The sequence below is a fragment of the Vipera berus genome (assembly GCF_964194415.1).
Source record: "Vipera berus genome assembly, chromosome: Z".
NCBI lineage: Eukaryota > Metazoa > Chordata > Lepidosauria > Squamata > Viperidae > Vipera > Vipera berus.
In genome coordinates this window covers 59,977,117-60,001,158 of record NC_138205.1, presented here as the reverse complement: position 1 = coordinate 60,001,158, position 24,042 = coordinate 59,977,117, and the positions used below count along the sequence as shown (strand labels likewise).

The window sequence follows — 24,042 nt, the reverse complement described above, 5'->3', positions numbered from 1 at the left end:
ATTTAAAAGCCCTGTCCACCTTCTTATCGTAAAGCAAATATGCATGCCATCCATATATCAAATCCCATCCCTCAAGATGAAGTATTCTCTTATTAGTTAAATTAAGCCAATCACTAATCCACGTCAAGGCAACCGCATCATAATACAATTTCAAATTCGGCACCTTGAGTCCCCCTCTTTCCCTAGCATCTTGTAAAATCTTAAATTTAACTCTTGGCTTTTTCCCCGCCCAAATAAATTTATTAATACCCTTCTGCCATTGATCAAGGTTGGCATCCTTTTTCAATATAGGTATCATTTGAAACAAAAAGAGAAACTTTGGCAGAACATTCATTTTAACAACTGCAATTCTTCCCAGTAATGATAATTGTAACTTTTTCCAATTATTTAAATCCCTTTGTACCTTCAACCATAATGTTTCATAATTATTCTTATACAATTTTACATTTGAGGCTGCAATATATACTCCTAAATATTTAACCTTTTTCACTATTTCAAAACCTGTTAATTTAGATAACATATCCCTTTCACTCATAGATAAGTTCTTAGATAATATCTTAGTCTTATTACTATTCACCTTGAACCCAGAAACCTTACCATACTGAGTTATAATTTCCATCAAATCTATAACCGACTGTAACAGTTGAGATACTGTCACAACCAAGTCATCGGCAAAAGCTCTCAATCTATAATCATTCTGTTTTATTTTAATTCCCTTTATCATAGAGGACTCTCGAATTTTAATTAACAAAATCTCTAATGTTAAAACAAACAATAATGGTGATAGGGGGCACCCCTGTCTTGTACCTTTTTCAATTTTAAAGGTCTCTGTTAGTCCCCCATTAACTATAATTTGTGCAGTTTGTTGTTGATCTATAACTTTAATAGCATGTAAAAAACCTTCTCCAAAATTCATCTCCTCAACAACTCTCAATAAAAATTGCCAATTCAATTGGTCAAAGGCTTTCTCTGCATCCAAAAATATCAATGCTGCAGAGACTTGGTTGTTCTTATCCAAGTATTCAAGCAAGTTTACAATTTGTCTTACATTATATTTCATATACTTTTCAGATACAAATCCCGATTGGTCACTATGAATCATTTGTTTCAAAACTTGCATTAATCTATTAGCCAATACTTTAGCAAAAATCTTATAATCTGTATTTAAAAGCGATATAGGTCTATAATTTTTAGGTTGAGTAAGGTCTTGATCCTCCTTTGGAATCAATGATACAAAAGCTGTCCTCCATGATGGTGGAACTGCACCTCCAATCTGAATTTCATTAAACAAAATCTTTAAGGGTTCAATCATTTCAGGCAACAACTTTTTATAGTAAATTGCTGTTAATCCATCTGTTCCCAGAGCCTTGCCCAATTTCAACTGTTTAATAGCTAAAGAAATTTCTTCTGATGTAATTGGGCAATTCATCTCAAGTTGTTCTTTTGAGAGTCTCGGAAAATGAGCTCCCTGTAAATACTTGTCTATATCTAAAGCTTGTATATTTTCTTTAGAATATAATTTCGAGTAAAAATCTAAAAAACTCCTCTTAATCAAATTTTGTTGGTAGACTTCTTTTCCTTTATATTCTATTTTATCTATACTACGTGATTTCTGTTTCTTCCTTAATTGATAAGCCAACCATCTACCAGGCTTATTAGCGTTACAAAAAGTATTGTGTTTAGCATAGCGCAAATTAATTGCTACTTGATCAGCCAGTAGCATATTAAATTGTTCTTTCAATAAGTGTATTGAGATCCTTAGATTATTATCCAATGGATTCAAAATAAGCTTTTTCTCCTTAGCTTTAATCTCTTCCTCAATATCTAAACGTTTTTGCTTTTGCTTATGCCTGTAAGCATTATTCATATAAATCAAAACCCCTCTCATGTAAGCTTTACTAGCATCCCAAACCATTTCCATCGATGTACCTTTATGCATATTTGTAACAAAAAATTCTTTCATATGTTCTCTACATTTCTGCAAGAACAAGTCATTTGTAAATAAGTTCTCATTCAACCTCCAGGATCTTCTACTAGCATCTTCAGCAAAAAACTCCAACCAAACAGGACTATGATCAGGACTATGATCAGACATCCTAGGAAAAATCTTAACGTTCTTAACCGAAGAAAAAATATCAGTAGTAATCAAAATAAAGTCAATCCTGGAGAAAGATTTATGTCTATCCGAAAAAAAGTAAAATCTCTGTCTCTCATATTCCTTTCCCGCCATACATCTCTTAATTCCAGATCTTCCTTCAAATCAAAAAAAGCTTTAGGCAATTTCAAATTAAAAAGTTTTTAGAGGATCCCTTCTTGTCTTCAGATGGCACCAAAACTCCATTCCAGTCCCCCATCATAATAACAGATTTATAATCCAGTTCGATTAGTCTCTGATGTAAAAATTTAAAGAATTTTTGCTGTTGTTGATTTGGAGCATATAATCCAATAAGAAGAACTTTCTTTCCTTGTAGTATTAATTCAATACTAACATATCTCCCTTGTTTATCCGATTCAATCAATCTTGCCGAAAAGTCTTTTCTTAAATAAATAATCACTCCAGCCTTCTTGTCCGGAGCAAAGGATGCAAAATGTGTTCCCAATCGGGAATTAATCAGATACTTTTGGTCTTTTAATGTGATATGTGTCTCTTGTAAACAAACAACGTCATTTTTATGTTGTTTCAGATAAAAGAATACTTTCTTTTCTGTGGTGAATTTAAGCCATTAACATTCCATGTCAGGAACTTCACCATCTCTGGTGACCATGAGCCTTTGGAACATGGCCTGAAGATCAGCTGTTGCTCTCTTCAGACGTGCTCCTCCCACAGGCTCTGAGACAGCCGCGTCTTGCGTAGCTGGACCAGTTACAGGCTTTTGTTTTTGCTCTTTTTCCATACGCTTATATGCAGCCCTTGTCATCCTCTGTTCTTTTGGGTCTTCCTTTAATACCAAACTCTGCTCCGTAGACTCCGCCTGCCGCATCTCCTCAAGAGGCGATGACATTGCCCCTTCACTCAATTGTTTATCTTCTTGTCTTACTTCTGTTCTTTTGATTCGAGGAGGCGGTGGTAAGCCTGCTTTCAGGACCTTAGTATAAAAATCTTTTGCTTTTAAAATTGTATCCAATCTGTATCTGGTCCCTGCATAATTTACCACAATTCCAATAGGTATTTCCCATCTGAACTGGATTTGTCGCTTCTTAAGCTCATCGGACAGAAAGGCAAAATCTTTCCTTTTTCTAAGAATTTTTGAAGGTATCTCCTTTAAAATCATAATATCTTGTCCTGCAATTTGAAATCTTTCCTGATAAAAAGCCTGGATAATAGAATTTCTGGTTAATCTCCTGGAAAAATAAATCACTACATCTCTAGGTAAATTTTTTTGTCTAGCAATCCAGGAGTTAACCCTAAATGTCTTATCCATTTCCTTAAGTAATTCTTCAGGTTCACATTTCAAAACAGGAGCCACTGCTCGTGCTACTTCCCATTCCAAATCTTCTTTAGGATTCTCTTTGAGGCCTCTGATACTCAAAGCAAACTCCATGTTCTTATATTCTGATATAGTAACCTCGTCCTCTGTTCTGTCAATCTTAGCCTCTGCTCTGTCAATCTTCTGTTCAGCATCAATGATTTTATTTTCCAAATTCTCCACATACTCCATAACTGAGTCCACACGAACATCCAGGTTTTCTATATGTGCAGCCAGACCCTGAAGTGCAAGCACTATATCTTCCCTCATCTGGTTGTTTTGGTTAACAAATTCTTCCCTTGTTTCCTTTATTTCCTGCTGCAAAACTTGTGTTGACTGCATCACAACTCGCTGAATGTCTGTCAGTGTAAATGCAGGAGGTGGGGGGAGGGTGGTTGTACTGTAGGTTTAATCGAAGTCTGCCCTACAGCTTGTGGTAAAGGTGAAGAAATAACATTCTTAGTGATTGGAGGCCCTCCCCCACGTCTCACAGCCATCTCTTAGGTTTCGATTTCCTCTTTCACCCAGCAGAATCAAAGTTCAGAAAAAAAAGAAGGAAAAGGAAAGAAAAAATAAAAATTCTCCCAAAGTTCTTAACCTTCAATAACAGGCTTTCAAATAAACAAAATCCGATACTGGGTAAAGTCAGTTGCAAATTGTATCTCTTGCTTTGTAGCAAAATATAACAGTTTTCCAACGCAGTCACTTCGCACAGGAAAGAAACATTCCAGCACCATTTTTACTCCATTTCAAACTTAAAACTTGAAGAAGATAATGAATTTGAGTTAAAGTTAAAATCCAACTTGAAAATTCAGATCTTCCTGCTTTGCTCTGCCTGCTTCTCAAAGAACAAAATACTCACAGTCCCATCTAAGCAGCAGGTGCAGTTGTCGCGTCTGGTTCTACTCCTTTTGGAGCGAAAATGTCCTGAGAGCGGAGAAAGCCTGGGCTCCAAGGGGGCTCACCCTGTTATCCCCCAAACTACTTGGGAGAATCACAGGGGAGCTCTACCTCTACCCAGGCAGGCTCGCCTCTCCCTCTTCTCCCAAGGGAGAAGCTCCAGCGCCGCGGGACAGCTGATTTTCGCTGCCTCTGAGCGCTTTGACGCTTCCCAGGATCGGGCAGCTTCAGAAAGCTGCCATTCGGCCCGGCAGCGCTACCAGAATCTAGCATTGTTAAGATATAAGGCACTAGTGATTATAACCTTGGAAGAATGATAAATTCCCCAGGTTTGGTGGAGGGAAAGACAAAGATTGTGTATAAGTGGGAGGGTTGGCTGACGTCATTTAGAAAGATGACAAGCATCCCAAATCTCACAAGACTTGGGACTGGAAGAAGGCAGATGACCCAAGCCCCATCAGCAGAATTAAGCCCAGCAGGGCAAAGATCTATAGAGGAGATGATGCCATGGGAGAGAGCAAGCTCACTTAAGGACATACAAGCAATATTACAATCCATGCAAGAGGTTATGTTGAGAAATCATGAGGATTTAAAAAGAGAAATAGGTGAAATTAGGAATGATACTGGAGAACTCAGAGAGGATGGGAGCAATGGACGGAAAATTTGAATGTTTTCAACAGCAAATATTGAAAAATGAACAGAAATTATTAGAAATGGAGGATAGAATGAATAAGGAGGAAAGAAGAGTAGATGAAATGAATGAAAAACTTTTGCAAGCAAATAAAGAGTTAGAAAAATCATTATACTGCTTGAAACTGAGAAAGCAGACCACTATTTACGTGTCCAAAACATGAAGCAAGAGAAGGGGGAGGACCTCCCAGAAATGATGACAGACTTGCTAGCAAGGGCCCTAGGGACAGGAAAAGATGAAATGGCAAATGACATTGATGAAATATATAGAATTCACACAAATTACGTGAGAAGAAATAACTTACCCAAGGAGGTACATATCAGATTCGTGAAGAAGTCAATTAGGGATGAGATTTTGAACAGAACAAGGGACGACCCAATAGAATATAGAGGTAAACAACTAATTGTCCTCAAACAAGTCCCTAGGAGGGTAAGAGATCTGAGAAGGCCCTACCAACATATTATATCAAAATTAATAAGACAAAATATTAATTTTAGGTGGCTGATGCCGGAAGGGATTGTGGTGACCTGGCAAGAAAAGAGATATAGGTTAGATTCGATTGATAAAGGAGAAGAGTTTTTCCAGCAGCATCTAGGCAATGAAGATGAACTAGAAGAAAGAGAGTTAAGAGAAAGGAACAATGCAGAGAGATATAATAGAAAGTCACAGGAATCACAAGACAAAGAACAGGAAACAGAAAGAAGAGAAAAAATGAGAATGCACCATGACAACAATGATGAGTGTAGACACAAAGAAGTTAAGGAAGATAGACAGAGAAGGGCAACAAGATCAAAACAGAGGCAGTAATATAGAAATATTAACAGTATTATCATTAAATGTGAATGGACTAAACTCCCCAGCTAAGAGAAATATAATTTTGAATAAGCTCAGTAAGAAAAAAATAGATATAACAATTCTACAAGTAACACATGTAAAGACTCAAGATCAGGATCTATTAAACTACCCTAAGTTAGGAATTAAATTTGTATCGCTTTCACAGCAGAAGAAAGGAGGAATTGTGATATATGTTAAAGAATCCCAGCAAGACAAATTTCTCGAGATGAAGAAGGTAGAATATTGATTATTGAAATTTCCTTGAACAGAAAAAAGGTCGCCCTGGTAGGAATTTATGCCCCCAATGAAAAACAAAGACAATTTTATAAGAAATTGCATAAGATTATTGCTGATATGGATTATGAGAACATTTGTATAATTGGCGATTTTAATACAATTATAGACAGAGAATTAGATTATAAGAGTGAGGAAGTTAGAAAACGAACCAGGAGAATATTACCCAGTACTTTTTTTAAAATGGTGGAGGAATTAAATATTCAAGATAGTTGGAGGGAGAGAAATTTGAATGAAAAGCAATTTACATACTATTCAGAGGGGCATCAATCGTGGTCTAGAACTGATATGGTCTGGACAACGAAAGAATTAAATTCAGATATTGATGATATAATAATAGATATTAATACTTGGGCAGATCATAATCCCATTGTAATTAAATGGAAAGAACAGAAGACAACAACAAGGAGGTGGACTCTTAAAAAGGCAATCCTATACCAAACAGAATTTAAACATAAGATGGAGGGACAAATGTGGACATTCTTCCAGATAAATAAGAAAGAGGAGACTAGCACTCAAAATTTATGGGATACGGCCAAAGCAGTTATGAGAGGAACTGCAATTGCGTATATGACCAATGAATATAGAAAGAAAAGGCAATATCGAAAAAGTTTAGAGGATGAACATAAAAAATTAGAATTAGAACTACAAAAAACCCCACAATGTAGAGATTTAAAACAACAGTTGGATTTAAATAAGCAAAATTGAATATTATAGAAAAGGGAGAATTGGCACAAATAATAAGCATTAGACAAAAAATTTTTGAGCAGGCAAATAAACCCGGGAGATGGCTGGCCTATAGATTGAAAAAACAAAAAGATAATAGATGGATTAGTAAATTACGTAATCAAGCAGAGGAGATAGTACATCAAAATGATGGGAAAAAATGGGTGACGTATGAATTCTATAAAAATCTTTATAAAGAGGAGGAAATGATCACTGAGGAAAGAATATCACAATATCTTATGAAAGCAAACCTACCGAAGGTTTCGGAAGAATTTCAAAATATATTAAATAAAGATATAACAGTTCAGGAAATTATGTAAGCTATTAAAAAACAAAAAAATAATAAAACACCTGGCCCTGATGGACTACCATCCGAAATATAAAAACCTCCAAGAACCTTTGGTCCCAGCACTATTGGATTTATTTAATGAGGTACTAAATGTAATGTCGGGTGCTCGGACCGAAGGAACAGCTGACACGGATATCCAAGAACAGGCTTTATTCAGCTGGAACAGGACGAAGACAGTGAGTGCCAGAGCTCCTTATATACTCTGGCTGCTGGCCCAATGCCCAATCCTAACAGAGGAATTCTCCCGCCATACGCAGCCGACCAATCACGCGCTCCCCCTCTGTTGCTGCCAGCCGAGCTGTCAAACTCAGCTGTTATGGAGCTGTCCGTGAATTACCTCAGCTTATGTACATAACACCCCTTTCCTCCCCCCCAAAATGACAATAAATGGTTAACTTCCTTAACATGCTTTGTAGTTGAACATGAATCTTTAACTCCCCATGTCCCTTGACCCCTAGCCCAAACAAAGTCTTCAAGGTAAGCTGGCGACCTTCGAGTCCTGCCTGAACGCCGTGGAAGTTGTGCAGTTCCTAACTCTGCCTTAACCTGGGTCGGTGTCAGCCCCTGAGTTTCCTTGTCCATATGGGCTTCAGCTGGGTCAAGAGTCTCTGCAGGTTCTTCGGGTTGATTCGTTGGCCTTCCCTGCGCAGTTCCCGGCTGGCAAGAATTCATTGCTGAAGCTGTTGGTGGTGTAAGGTGGTCAGGCCATCTGGGTGGGGTTAGCTCCCTGTGTTCCTTAAGCTGAGTCTCCAGGGCCCGTTTCCTTAGTTGATTGATGTGCCTTCTAAAGTGGCAACCCCCCTCCCCTTTAATGATGTACGATAAGGGCCCTGTCCGGTCGACCACTACCCCCTGACTCCACTTGTCCCCTGGCCCATAGTTCCTAGCCCATACGAGGTCCCCGATGAGGAACTCTCGAGAGGGGTAGGGTCGTTCCGGTTCAGCAGCCGCCTGATCAGGATGAAGCCTGTCCAGCTTTGTGACAAGCCGGCGGCCCCAACGTAGCTCAGCTGGACTTTTTCTGGTGGCAGTACAGGGGGTGGAGTGCTGAGCCAAAAGGAATTGGGCTAATCGGTGGTGCCAGTCTCCCCGGATGATGCGACGTAGGGCATCTTTGGTTGACCTTACCATACCTTCAGCAAGGCCATTAGTGGACGGGTGGAATGGAGCGGATGTGACGTGCCTAATCAAATTGTTCTGGGTGAAAACCTGGAAAATGGCAGAGGTGAATTGAGGCCCATTGTCTGAGACTAATATGTCAGGCAAAGAGCCCCCTGAGTATCTGTACTGTGCTGGCTGAAGTCGTGCTGCTAACTGGGATTACCTCTAACCACCTGGAATAGCTATCCACGACAATTAGGAACATTTGCCCTTGGAATGGCCCAGCAAAATCCAGATGGACCCTTGACCAAGGATTGTGTGCTACTGCCCATTTGTGTACCGTGGCGTGTGGTAGCTCTGGCCTGGAATTTTGACATGAGTAGCATCCAGCTACGTGACATTCTATATCTTTGTCCAGGCCTGGCCACCACAAATAACTGAGCTAACGCTTTCATCTTCACAATTCCTGGGTGGCCCTCATGAAGTGCCTGCAGGACCTTAGTTTTATATTTATCAGGAATTATGACCCTGTTTCCCCACAAGAGACAGCCAAGGTGTGAAGACAATTCATGCCTCCTAATGAAGAAGGCCCGGAATTCGGTCCCTGGGCTTTTTGCTTGCCATCCCGAGGCTACCCAAGTCAGTACTCTGCTAAGGGTTTTATCAGTTTTGGTAGCAGAAGCAATGTCCTTCGCTTGTAGAGGGCATTCAGGTAGTTCCTAAATGGCCAGAATTTGGCCAGCAGGTGCTGGGTCCTGGTCCTCCTCTGGCAAGGGCAATCTACTTAATCCATCTGCGTTGCACATTTCCCTGCCAGGTTTGTAAAGCAACTTAAATGTGTATGCAGAGAGGAAGGTAGACCAACACAAGATCCTGGGAGACAGGATCTGAGGTGTTTGTTTATCTGAAGTGAATAACCCTAACAAAGGGCTTGTGGTCAGTGAAGATTGTAAATTCCCTACTATAAAGGTAGTCGTGAAATTTTTTCACCCCGGCAACTATTGCCAAGGCTTCCTTGTCAATTTGTGCATAATTTCTTTCTGACTCAGAAAGTGTTCTAGAGTAGGATGCAATCGGTTTTTGTATCCCATCACTGCCCAAATGGCTTAATATAGCCCCCACCCCATAAGGGGAGGCATCACACGCTAAGCAAATAGCTTGCCCTCAATAAAATGGGTGACAGTTGAGTTGTTGGAGAGCAGTTTTTTCAGGTCCCTGAAACATTTTTCATGAATGCTGGACCAAGTCCAAGGGGCTTTTTTCTCTAGCAACCTGTGTAGGTGCTCAGCGATGGATGCTTTCTGAGGCAGAAAAGCATGGTAGAAATTTAGTAGTCCTAAAAAGGCTTGTAGTTCGGTTTTGTTTTGGGGGGTTGGAGCCAATTTAATTGCCCTTACCTTTGAGTCTGTGGGGTGATTTCCTTGAGCATCTATCCTGTAACTTAAGAATTCAGTGGAAGTTACCCCTATGCTACATTTTTCTTTTTTCAATTTGAGCCCAGCTGTATGAAATCTGCAAAGTACAGCTTGCAATCGTTCAGCCAGGACCTCTTCTGATTCTCCTGCAATCAGAACGTTGTCGAAGTATGGACACACCCTGGGATGCCTTTCAAATTTTTTTCCATTACTTCCTGGAAAATGCCAGGAGCTACTGAAATTCCGAACTGCAGACAGTTCACTTTGAAAGCCCCACGGTGTGTAACAATAGTCTGCGTGTCTGTGGTCTCCTTGGTAACAGGTAGTTGTAAGTAGGCCTGCGCCAAGTCGAGCTTGGCAAATATGGCACCGAATTGTATCGCAGAGAGGACGTGTTTCACCGACGGGACAGGGTAAGCATGTAGGTTTAAAGCTCGATTGACTGTGGCCTTGTAATCGGCACAAATCCTAACTTCACCATTAGATTTAACTGGGGTGACGATGGGGGTTTCCCAGTTACCCCCATCCATGGGTTCTAAAATCCCAATTTAATGAGTCGATCCAGTTCGTCCTCAATCTTTTGCTTGAGGGCAAACGGAACTCTCATCGCCTTAATCCTAACTGGTAGGATATTGGGTTTAAATTTTAAGCTTACGGGAGGGCCTGTGTATTTCCCTAGGGAGCCATCGAATATGTCTGCAAATTCCTTGCAGACGGATTCGAGGCTTTTGGTCTGGGTGGAATTAACTCCCCCCAGCCAAATTCCAAGGGCCTCAAACCAGTCTAGTCCCACTATACTGGCTCTTTTTCCTACAGTTACTAACCAAGGGACCAAGGGACCCCAGAACCCCTTAAACTTAACTGACAGGGTGGCCTTCCCCTTTAGTTTTATCGGGGCTGGAAATCCGCTAACTTGACTTTGGTTGGTTTTAAGGGAACTCGCTGCCCGCTTAGGTTGCAAATTGTTTGAAAGGTCTCAGAAGATATTATGGAGACTGGAGATCCAGAGTCGACCTCCATCTCGCAGGGAATTCCTTGTAATTGGACCTTGATTTTAATTTTAGGACTAAGGAGGCGGTGGTTTACAGAATGACAGCCTAACAACTCTCCCCTGTCAATAATTTGTGCAGAAGACCCAGGGTGCTCAAAGGCAGGGATTGGGGGGGGGGTGTTATACCTGGCAACGAAGAGTTGAGTTCATTCAGGTTGTCGCAGTTGCGGCTGCGACTGACGGCCCAAATGTGCCCGGTCTTGCTGCAGGAGTGGCATTTGGCGTTGTGGAATCGGCAGGTTCCCTGGGCATGAGCTGGCACATCTTGCCTCTGGATCTCTGATGCTTGGGTAGCCCATGCTTTTCTTGTTGTTGGCCCGTGGTTTTTGTTGAGTTCTGCTGAGGTCGCGTCAGGTTTGGAATTTTTCAAACTTTCGTTGGGTGGCGTTGACTTCTGGGTCGTCATCGTCCTCCTCATTGTCACCGTCCATGGTGCTGCCTTGATGCACTGACCCATTTGGGCTGTTGCCCGGTTGGGATACGTTCTTTCCACACCCGGTTTCGTGAGCCATGACTTTGCTAACGACTTCGGTCAGGCTCATCATAGGTTTTGTCACCAACTTCCTCTGAAGCCGCTCGTTGCTTAGCCCGAAGACGATTCGATCCCGAATTCGATCTTCAAGATCCGGAAACCAGCACATACGGGCGGCTTGACCTATCGCTGCGATGTAATCAGTCGCGGACTCGCCAGGCATCTGGCTCCTCTGAACAAATTGAAGCCACCAAAAAAGTTCTGACCTCCTTGGCATGAAGTGCCTACTGAGTTTGTCTGAGGTCGGTGTAGGAGACAGTTGTGACAGGCTCTGGACTGCACAACCCGATGGCCACATCATAGACATCCAGACCACTGAGGCACAGCAAGGCAGCAGCCTTCAGTCGGTGCTCCGTGATGTGATTTATTAGTAGGTAGCCTTCAACCTGCCTCCAGTGTGACTCCCAGCACTCCGGATAGTGGATGTCAAATTCTCGGATGTGTCCGAGCTTTGCCATTCTGTTCTGGTCCGGATACGGCTTCAGCGGGAAGTTGCAGGATGAGTTTCCTCTATCCACTTCCCAGTGACTTCAGCTTAGTGTCTCCACTCTATGAAGCAGTATCCCACCTTCGTCGCCAACTGTAATGTCGGGTGCTCAGACCAAAGGAACAGCTGACGCAGATATCCAAGAACAGGCTTTATTCAGCTGGGACAGGATGAAGACAGTGAGTGCCAGAGTTCCTTATATACTCTGGCTGCCGGCCCAATGCCCAATCCTAACAGAGGAATTCTCCCGCTGTACACAGCCAACCAATTACGTGCTCCCCCGCTGTTGCTGCCAGCCAAGCTGTCAAACCTAGCTGTTATGGAGCTGTCTGTGAATTACCTCAGCTTATGTACATAACACTAAACACAACAAAAACCCCAAACTCATGGAAAGAAGCAATCATCTTACATCCTTCCGAGGTAGGTAAAATGAAGACCCAGATTGTTGGGGGCAATTAAGCTGACTTTGTAATGATGCCGCTTGGGGGTGTGTGAAAGCCCTAATAAGCAGGCATATACATAGAAAGAAGGCTACTGCTAAGCTTGTAAGCCGCCCTGAGTCTTCGGAGAAGGGCGGGATAAAAATGGAATTTAAAAAAAGAAGAAGAAAGAATTATTCCTTGACATTGGTAGCAGAGAATGGTTTGATTTATGTTTTAGACGCATGTTTCTGAGACTGTTATCAGTTAGTTCTGGCGACTGAGGAAGCTGTGATTAACTGCTGAAACATGTCGGGAAGGAAGGCACGGATAAAAAGGGAGGCTCGGAGCCTGTCTCTGGGGCATCTTCCTTTGAGTTTACAGACTCCGCTCGCTTCAGCCACACGCCTTGGAGAAGACGCACCTGCTCCTGTCGACGATGCAAGGTCAGTCACTCTTTTTTCTGCTTTTCCAAGCTCCCTGGCAGCTACCCTTGAAAATGTTCATACTCCAGGGGCTCATGATGAATTCCAAAGGCTTGGAGCGAAACCTAAAGTCAGGCTGGAGAACATTCCTCATGCTCCTCCAAGCCCTGAGCCAACTATGAGAGAGAGCTGTGCAAGGCTACTGTGAACAAATTGGTGTTTTTGAAAAGCAATTGCAGCAGGCAAAAGAATATGTATCAATGATTCAGCAGCATGAGAGGGGCTCTGCTGTGATTCAAAGGCCAGTGTCGGCCATGTTGCCTTCACCACCTCCTTCTTCTCCAAAGCCAAAGTCACACCCACCATTGAGTGTCATGTCAGACGAATGGGAACTGGAAGCCCCCTATGTTACAGTCACATGACTATGGGCAGTCTCAAATGTCTACACACAGTCACAATGATGCCTGAATCTAAAATTAGAGTACCATCTGCTGGTGAAGCTGCATTAAGACATGAATTGCAAAGCCTGGAGCTCTCACTCTCGCAAAGTTCCATGCAGGAATCATTGCTCAGAGACGCAAAGTTTCTACAGTTACCTGAGGCTCCAGCCCCTGATAGTGCTAGTATTCCTGTTAATATTGCTTCTATGCAAGTCCCTCTTCCTGACAGAGCACAGCCATATGTAACCCACATGCAATTGCCACTGGGTTCTCAATTGCGAAGGCCAGTTCCTTCTACAGGTCATGCTAATGCACCAGTGCCTCCTGCTGGCCAGGGTGGACTGGCAGCTCAAATACAGTTACAGCCAGCACCTGTACCACTGGCAGCTCCAATGCAACTGTCATGTGTCAGGGCACAGGCACAGATGCCACTGATGCCCCCTGCAGGTTTTGGTCGGATTGCACAACCTGCACAGCATGTACCTCAACTGCATGTTCCTCAACAGACACCCTCTATTGTACCACTGGCTGGTGACCTAAAATTAAAGCAGTCAGGACAGAATTACAGGGCATGGGTCAGTGAAGTTGGCCTATTGCTACGCAGAGAAGGTACTCACATGATGGTGTTTAATCCTCCTGTCCAGCCATGGACTCCTGACATATGGAACATGGATAATAAAGCAGTCTCCCATACTGGGGTGAAGCTATTAAATACGCTAATCATATCATCAACCATACTTGGAGTAGTGTAATAAATCAGACCCCTTATTTCATGTTATATGGACACAAGCCTGACCTCTCACATCTCCATATTTTTGGTTCATATGCTATGGTGAATATTCCCTTGGCCCAAAGAAAGAAAGGAGGTCCTGCAGCAAAAACAATGAGATTTATGGGTATTGATGATAATTCAAAATGGAGCAAATATATTGACTCTTATCATGTAATAGTGATTTCACAATCTGCTGCTTTTGAGGAAGATGCTGACTGGTCCAGGGTTCATTCTAACAATCCTGGAGTTTATTTTCCTAGAGATGATGCTGCCGATGTCTCACAGCCTGATGATCAAGATCCACAGGAGGATGTTCCTTCCACGAGGTCTTCTCAACCTACTGTTCCGTCTTTGCAAGCCGCCGATGCTGCTGCTGGTGACAATTTTATTTATTTATTTATTTATTTATTTATTTTAATTCCATTTATATCCCGCCCCTCTCCGAAGACTCAGGGCGGCTTACAAGCTTACCAGTAGCCTTCATGACGAAGACGAGGACAACACAGAAGAAGAATGGATGGTTGTTCCGAGACGTTCCAAGAGGGTCACAAAGGGGATTCCTCCAAAACGATATTCGTGGCAAGTAACAAAAGCACCTTTACCATTGATTTGTAATGTTACACTTCCACCTGAGAAGTTCACACAAATCAAACATCTTCCTGAAGCAGAGCAAGATAAATGGTATGAGGCAATGCAGGCTGAAATGGACAGTCTAAAGAAACTCCAAGTGTTTACACCTGCAAGTCATCCAGCAAATAGAAAGTTATTGGCACTTGATGGGTTTACAGGATTAAGAAGAAGCCAAATGGTGAGTTGTTGTACAAGGCCAGACTTGTAGCCCAGGGTTTCGCACAACTTTATCCTGAGGACTATACAAATACATACTCACCCACAGTGCAGACTGAGCGTGTGAAAATTGCCTTAGCCACTGCAACTATCCTTGCTTTGAAGGTTTTCCAGTTCGATGTTGAGATGGCTTATCTACACGCTGGCCTAGATGAAGACATCTATGCGAAAGGTTCTCCAGGTTTTCGACAGCAAGAAGAGGATACCTGGTTTCTACACAAAAGTCTTTATGGTCTGAAACAGTCTGGTTTAATGTGGTACTTATGTCTTTCTGACAAACTAAATTCAATGGGCTTTATTAAATCTGCAACAGATGAATGCGTGTTCACGAAAAGATCTGATAATGGGAATGAGATAATTCATGTTTATGTTGACGATATTATTTATATTGGGCCCAATAAGCAGAGATTTTTGCTAATGCTTTACAGCAGTTTTAGTCTTTAGGACACATTAACACTTATTTGGGTGTTCAAGTTGCCAAAACCCAGAAGGGGTTTAGCCTCACAGAGGAAGATAAGATTGAACAACTATTGCATCACTGCAACATGGAGGATGCTAAACCAGTGTGAGTACACCCATGCAAACCGATTTTCACAACTTGACACATGAACCGAGTCCTGAGTTCGAAGATCAAACACTTTATCGCTCAGTCATTGGGTCGCTGCTGTATATCAGTAGTTGGACTAGACCCGACATTGCACTTAGTGTTAATCTCCTATCACAACACGTAGGCAAACAAAACAGTTTCATTGGATATGTGTTAAGAAATTATTGAGATACCTAAAACACACCAAAGACATGAAGTTATTGTTAGAACCTACACATACTGACTATGCAGAGTTATGTTGTTATGCAGATTCAGATTGGGCAAGTGATAAGAAATCACGGAAAAGCACTTCAGGTTATTTGATGTTTTTAAACGGATGTCCTGTTTACTGGCATGTGCGTAAACAGGCTTTTGTTTCTTGTTCCTCTATAGAAGCTGAGTATGCTTGTGTTTCTGATGCATGCAGTTCCTTAACCTGGTTTGATGCTTTAGTCAGATATCTGGACACCTCCAATTCAACCGATCACTGTAATGAAAGACAACGAATCTGTGGTTTACATATCCGAGAATCGATTTACAGGTTCCAGGTCCAGACACATTGACATCCGTTATCAAAACATAAGACAAGTAGTTAAACAAGGTTTTGTGAAACTGCAGTATGTGCCTACACGTGATCAAATTGCTGATATGTTAAACAAACCACTACCTGCAGCCCAACACGAGTATCTGCATGAGAAGATGTAACTTACCTGAATCTTCGCTTTGCTGACAAAAGAAGGGGATGTCACTGCAGGTTTTTTTAGTTCGTCCGAAAAGCTCAATTCTAATTGTACATTTCCTTCTGTTCTGCACCTGTGTTGATAACCTATCTGGTAACCATAGTGAATGTCATGTGGTCTAGCTATGTTATGAGTTAGTTTTGCTCTGTGCGCAAGCATAAAGTTTTCTAGTTTTTGTCTTTACTTTTTTTTTACTGTCTGATGAGAGAGGATGTAGTTGGTTAGCTTTCTTTGTTTATGTATATTTTTCTTTTGTGATTAAAGGATATTTAGTAGAATATGCCTCGGGTTTTGTTTCCTTCACCCACACACATTATGCATCATCTGAAGCACGGTCCATCGCCCTCTGATAGGAAGAATTATTCCTTGACATTTTTATTAGCATCTATATAATGGATGTAACTGAAAGATACGTAAACATAACGCTGAGGACTGAATGACAGTTTACTAAAAAAACCAACAGATCTTATATGTACAGTTTTTTATACTCTGTCCTGTTATAGATTGTATTTTAGGTTTTTGTTATTTGTTTCTGTAACGTAAGATAATACCAATAGTAGTGTTGTTGCTAGGGAAGTTGAATCATGTCCACTTTTGTTTTTAAATGTATATTTAATAAAATTTTCTAAAAAAAACAACTACAGGGATATGAGGAAGAATTGAAGAATAGAAAGATTAAGACATTCAAAAGGAATTTTACTTATGTAATTAGATAAATACTTGGTAAAATAAGGGTACTTTTAAAAAAATAGATTTAGGGGATTTCTTACATGTGATTTAATCAATTAACGTATGTAAAATCAAAAGAAAGAAAATTCCCCTTCTAGTGGAAAGGGGAAGAGGGAGTGAATACTACATCATCATGCTACACCATCATTTGCATGAGGGTGAGGAAACCATTCCTGGAAAGTTGAAGAAGGGACAGTTGGCTGAAAGGAAAAGGAAGACTGTGCTTCTACTAAGATAATATTTCTTAATATAGTTTTACTCCTGCTACCTCAGGATACATATTGTGGAGTGTATGTAAGGATCTGCCTCAGTTAATGCTCCCGAAAAAGCAGAACTCTTGAAACTTGCATTGTCTCAACAGGAACTTTTATTGGAAAGTATTAATAGCAGTGTAGTAAGGCAGGATCTAAGGAGTTCCCATGCAAAACGTTACATTAAAAAAACCCTTTCAATCCCCACCTGAGACCTTGAGGAAGTGGAGTCTCTCTTGGGCATTTCTGGCCACTTGGGTTGTATTAACTTTCCAGGTAAGATCTTCACAGAGGTAGACTCCCAGAAATTTAAAGGAGGAAACTCTTTCCACACTGCCCCCCCTGATGTAAAGCGGGGCAGGTTCCTCTTTTTTCCTCCAGAAGTCTAGCACCATCTCTTTCATCTTGCCAATGTTCAGGTGCAAGTTGTTCTTGAAACACCATATGGATAGTTTTTGTACCTCCGCCCTGTACAGTATGCTGTCTCATCTCCACCTGTAATAAAACCCACTATGGTGTTATCATCTGTGAACTTAATTATCGCAGTAGATGGGTCGGACGATACACAATCATATGTGTACAATGAGTACAGGTAGGGACTAAGCACGCAGCCCTGTGGCGAGCTGGTGCAAAGCTTCGGGGGGTGGATAAAACAGACCCGACCCTCACTGTTTATAACCGGTCCCTGAGAAAGTCTTGAATCCAATTGCAGATGGAGGGGGAAAATTTGAAGTCAGTCAGCTTTTCAATGAGAGTGCTTGGCAAAATGGTGTTGAAAGCCGAGCTGTAATCAACAAAAAGCATTCTGACATAGCTTCCAGGTTTCTCAAGATGTACAGAGTGTAGAGCAGTAGCTATGGCATCATCCGTCGACCTATTTCCCCTGTAGGCAAATTGATGTTTGTCGAAATCCAGTAGAAGGCATGTCCTAAGATGTTGGAGAACCAGTCTTTTGAAGCATTTCATGACTACAGATGTTAATGCAACAGGTCTGTAGTCATTCAGGCACTCAATTGCAGTTTTCTTTGGGCCTGGAACAATGGTAGCTGCTTTCAAGCACGATGGTACACATGCCATTAGCAAGGAGATGTTAAAGATCCTTGTCAGGACCCCTGCTAATTGGTCGGCACAGTTCTTAACCACTATCCCCAGCACCACATCTGTGCCTGTGGCTTTGCTGAGATTCACAGCCTTCAATACAGCTCTCACTTGGTGTTCACACAGGGTGAGTGGCTGAGAATCAGAAGGCCAGCCAGCAGAGGCTACAGGATCTGGTCTTTTCACCTCGTAGCGAGTGAAGAAAATATTCAGCTTCTCTGCCACTGAGGCATCGGTATTAACCGTGTTCCTCGTACTGCCCTTGTGGTTGGTTAGGTGCTGCAGTCCCTGCCACACTTGCTTCGGATTGTTGTCTGCTAGGTGGTTCTCCACCTTGTGTTTATATTGTTGTTTCGCCATCCTAATGCCTCTTCTGAGATTTGCCCTGGCCTCTCTCTATGTGTCCCTGTCCCCTGCCTTAAAGGCAGAATCCTGGGCTCTCAGGAGTGTTTGTACCTCTGCAGTCATCCAGGGTTTGCAATTCCCACAAACTCTAATGCACTTTTCTGTTGTCACACTATCAGTGCATGTTTTAATATAAGAAAGCACAGCATCTGTGTATACATTCAGGTTTTGATCTTCAAATACTTTCCAGTCAGTGGTTTCAAAGCAGTCCTGCAACTGAGAGCACCCACTGGCCAGGTTTTGACCCTTGAGTGCCTGAGTTCTTTTCCTGAGAGGGACATACTTTGGGCACAACAGGAGTGAAAGATGGTCAGATGTACCCAGGTGGGGGAGAGGAAATGCTCTGTATGCCTGTTTCAGATTAGAGTACACACGGTCTAGAGTGTTCTTCCCTCTGGTGGAAAATTGCACATACTGTACAAACTTGGGGAGAACTGTCTTTAGACAAGCTTGATTGAAGTCCCCAGCCACGACAAGAGCGCCCTGTGGGTGAGTTTGCTGCTGCTTGGAGATGACGTCATATAGATTGGAAAGTGCCGTGCTGAATGGAATGTAAACAGCTATAATAATTACCACAGTAATTTCTCTAGGCAGATAAAAAGGCCTACATATGACAGTCATCAGTTCCACATCTGAGGAGCAATACGTGTAAACTAATCTGTTGGCACACCAGTCACAATGTATAAACACACAGAGTTCTCATCCTTTGCTCTTACCGGAGCCTCCATCTCTGTCAGAGCGGTGAATGACTCGGCTTGTCAGCTCTACTGCTGAATTCGGTACATCTGAATGTAGCCAGGTCTCCGTGACAACCATCACACAGCATTCATGGAGAAGCCTGCTTGCTGTCAGCTGCAGCTGTAATTCATCAATTTTATGGATGAGGGATCTGGCATTACTCAAGAAGACACTCGGCAGTGCTGGTCTATGAGGCTGCTTTCTGAGCCGAGCCAGTATCCCGGCTCTGCAGCCACGTTTTTGTTTTCGCTCCTTTCTCTTTCGCTTATGTCAGCTCCTCCCTGGCTCAAAGATAATCCATGGAGATCCTGGAGGCCTTGCTATGCAGTTTGGTATTGTATGGGACTGCTGAAAATCACTGGTAATTCTGGATTGCCTTGCAAGCTCGATGTTTAGCAGCTCTATGCATGTGTAGGCTAATTTAGCCCTTGCACTACACTGTGCACACTCATCCATACACACATTATTCCAATCACCACACACCAGTACCGAGAGCTCAGGGCCGCTGCGTGTGATTGTGCCGCCATCTTGGGGGAAAAATGGCAGAATCCCCAAAATGAGGGCACAAGAAAGAAATACATTGAGGGTCTGATAATGTAACTTGAACAGGCACTGATGAGACAGGTTACCAGTAATTAGTTTTGCTACTCAGTTCAAAGCAAAATATCTTCAAAATAATTGCTTATTTGCTTCTGCACGCTCAGAACTACAAAAGTCCTCACTGCTACTGCTTTTTGAATCAGCTGGAACTGCCACTGGATCCCCTTGCTGTATATGCATCACACACACAACCAACAATCAAAATATACACACACACACATCATTTAGAAACACAGCAAATATGAAGTCATAGGTTTCAGATGCCTATAGGAAGAGAAGTTCTCTGTGTTAAAAATATTTGGAATATTTAATATACAGGTTTTCTTAATTTATTTCTTGTTTGACAATATTAAACAATATTTATATATTGAAGTTGTGCTAAAAGGTAAAGAGGAATTGCTAAACAGAAAGCCAAATTATAAATCACAGTTCCCATTTTTCCTGATTTTCAGAAATAAGTAATGCTGAATATGTTTCATTAGTAACCTAATCTATTAGAATTTCAGGATTTGAAAGATAATTTTTAATTCCACAATAGTAATATATTATTAGATAAAAGAGAGAATATTTGTAAATTGACCAGACTGGTGAAATTTTAAGTATTTAATTCCATGCTACTTGGGTTATGTTTCCATTTCATCATAAATATAAATTAGAACTAGATGAAAATTATTGTAATATTTGGCTTCCGGTTCCTGTTTTCCAGCAAGCAGTCTGAAGATTTGGAATGCCAAACCCTTCGGCTGAAATATCTTTTTGTTGGGGACCCTAAGGGGCCAGAACCCACCCTGAAGGGGTGGAATGAATGAAGGAAATCCCAGGGACCTAGGATAGACGGCGGTTTCCCCGAACAGTCCAGGAGAAGCCACCCAGAAACCAACAGAAGAAAAGGCTGGCTAACTTCATGTTCAGCCATAGCTGGTGACAACGGAAGCCATAAGCTTTTAAACTAAACGGATTTTAAACAGCATGCTTGAATCTGGGTAAGAATATTGATTTTCTCTATCCTACCTATTTTCCTGAAGAAGAAAGTCCCAAAAATAAGAGATCTCTGGAAAAAAAAGAGGGGGATTATACTCCCTCCTTTTGGTTACCAGAAGCGGCGAAACTTACCTTTAGAGAAAGAAAAAAAGACTAGAAAGGCCTGAAAAATGAGCAAACGCTGACATTTACTGGTGGGTGAGGATTTTTTTTCTTTGACCCTCAAATTTCTTAGAAAATGCAGCTGTGTAAACAAAGTGAGAGTAACAAATCTGAAGCAATGAATACTTTACAAAAGGAAACATATGATAAGCAGCAACAATTTCAAAGGACAATGACTTTAAACTACAAAGAAATACAGAACAACTTTGAGAGTATGAATCAACTTATCTCCAACTTAATTTCACTCCAAGAAATTTCTCAGGAAAATACAGTAGAGAACATAATTCTGGGCATAGAGACTTAAAGATGGAACCGTATAAAATAAAAAATCATGATTATTCAAATGGGAAATATTTCAACACGTCCAAGCAACTTTGAAGATAAGGAAAAGAATGAGAAAAAATACTTTACAGGGAAACGAATGATGCAGCAAAACATACTGATTAAGAAAGGAAATGGCCAGGAAAAAAAGATTAAAATGGAAATCAAGAAAATAGATGATGGGACCTATCAGAGAGAATACTTAAAAAAGAAACATTTGTTTGAAAATTGTGTGATATAATAAGGCAAGTGTTTTGCAGACCAGAGTAAAATTATCATAAATTTTTTGGATAAATGCTGCTCTTGACTGTGCTGCTAAAAAAAACAACTGTGTTGCAAACAGAAGAAATACGCAGGGAAACAAAAGTTTGTGGGACAAAAAAAAACTTCAATCAAACCTTCCAACTTCACAAGATCTTATTTTTTTCATGAGAAGTTGGAAGGTGTGATTGAATTCATTTATTTTTTTAGTCCCATGAACTTCTTTTGTTTCCCTGCATATTTCTTCCATTTCAACACAGTTTTTTAAGCAGTACAGCCAAGAGCAGTGCCCTGTTCCATTCTTGCTTGGAGGGGAACCAGGAAGAGAGGGGAGGCAGAACTAGACCGACCAAGCCTCATTCCTTCCAATCAAGAAGCTAGACGGGGGCAGTCACCTTACTCTGGGTGGTTTATTCCCACTCACGTTCAAACAGGATTAAGTGTTACAAAGCAAGGGGAGCTAGGAGGTGATGAGTCAAGCTCTCCAGCTCTGTGGTGGAGGAGAAACATGACAGACCTGGAAAGCAGGTTTGTTTAGTAGACCCTTTTACAATTTAGCAAAGGAATGCTTTTGACAAGTGAGGGGAGCTGGGCAGTGGTGCGCTAAGCTCTCCAGCTCAGCAGTGGTGAGAAACGTGACTAGGATTGTATAGGAACTCCTTTTGCAACTTGGAAAAGGAATGCTTTTGATAAGCAAGGGGAGCAGGGCATTGGCGTGCCAAGCTCTCCAGCTCTGTGGCAGTGCAATTTGTGAATGATCAAAATTCAGACACTTGGCAACTATGATGGTTGCAGTGTTCTGGGATCATGTGATAACCTTTTGCAACCTTGTGTCAAGCAAAGTCAATGGGGAAGCCAGATTCACTTAACAACTGCAGGGATTCACTTAATAAGAAAGGTTGTAAAATGGGGCAAAATTCTTGCTTAGGAACAGAAATTTAGGGCTCAATTGTTATCGTAAGTTGACGATTACCTATATTCTCGTTCCTTCTCCATAGAAGTAATTAACGCTGCTATCAATAGAAATATGGTAAAGCACAGGTTTCAATGACATTCATCCAGAATTCCTGAAAAATTCCTGGAGGTTCACATGGAATTGAATTAGCAAATTCCTTTCAGATGTAGTTTCAAATGGCTGCCTCCCATCAATTATTTCTTTTAAAAAAGTAATATCACTTCTAAAACCTGGAAAACAACAAGACAGTAGGCAAGACAGGGAAGCAGGGCTCTGCCTCCCATTCCCAATTTTTTTAAAAAAAATGTTTTATTGATTTTCTATTTTTACATTTAAGTATTTAAAAAGCAACTTGGCAGCTAGGTTAATCAATAATACAATAACATACAAGTATCCTTAGTACAAGTCTTAAGCTACCACATTGCATTTTCCCTCTCTTTTCCCCTTAGCATTTACTGTCTTCTGTTTAAACTAATACAATTCTTATTAAATCAATTGAATAAAAATCACATTCTTACATTTGTCAATAATTTTTGGTTTATACATATCCTTATTATTTTAACATTCAGTCTTTATAGACAATCAATGTCCTGATTAGTTTTCCCCGATTTTTAATTTCCCATTTATATTAAAACTTTAATGTTTAATATTTATAATTTCCAAGTTTTAAATAACCAAAGTTCCCATTTTCACAATTCATCACAAAGTCTAATATTCAGAATACACATCTTATCTATTCAGATATATTCTATTTCTCACTATCTTACATCAACTAATTAATAATACAATATTCTTATTTTCTATTAATTTCCAAATGTATTAAATTTAGTAACCAAATTTTCTGTTTTAACATCGAATACTTCCTCTCTTTTTCTCCTAATTTCCATCGCATATTTAAGCTAGTACAGTTTTTATTATATCAGCTAAATAAAAACCTGTTTATTACATTTATCAATATATTTTAGCGTATATATATCTTAAATAGGTTTACATTCAACCTTTATAAACAAATCAATATTCAAATTTAACTTTTAGAATTTATACTTCAAAATTTTAAAATAGTTTTCTTTATCTCAGTTCATAACAAAATCTAGTATTCAAAGTACATATCTTGTCAAATTGAGTATATTTTATTTTAATCCTTACTAATAAATCAAAGCCCCATTTTTTCCAGCCTTATTCTAGCTTGCTTTCTTTGCCAATTTGCCTTCCATGTCCGTGCTTTTAAATCATCGTATAGATCTCCCTCTGTTATTATATATATTGTTTGAAGTAAAAAAGGCCATCCAGTCACTATTTTTTGAAGGGGCTAACAAATCATCTCTCTATTTTTCTCTCAGTGTAGTTGTCCTGAAATGTTTATCTTCCCTTCAGTCTGTTCTTTTTCTTGATCCTCAGGTTTCTTCTGGTTTATATAGAAAGTCTTTTCTATTTTCAAAGTTGTCAATCCATTTTCTGTGTTTTCC

The 24,042-nt window shown here is 40.7% G+C and overlaps 1 protein-coding gene and 1 long non-coding RNA gene across 4 annotated transcripts in view; both read left to right on the top strand.

Moving 5' to 3' along the window:
• Positions 1-24,042, top strand: part of PDCD6 (programmed cell death 6) — a 101,618-nt gene that overhangs the window by 15,394 nt on the left and 62,182 nt on the right. The window lies entirely within an intron of this gene.
• On the top strand, positions 13,996-16,355 carry LOC308677087. Its single transcript, XR_014028420.1, has 2 exons — positions 13,996-14,279; positions 15,729-16,355. It is a non-coding gene; the product is annotated as an uncharacterized lncRNA (long non-coding RNA).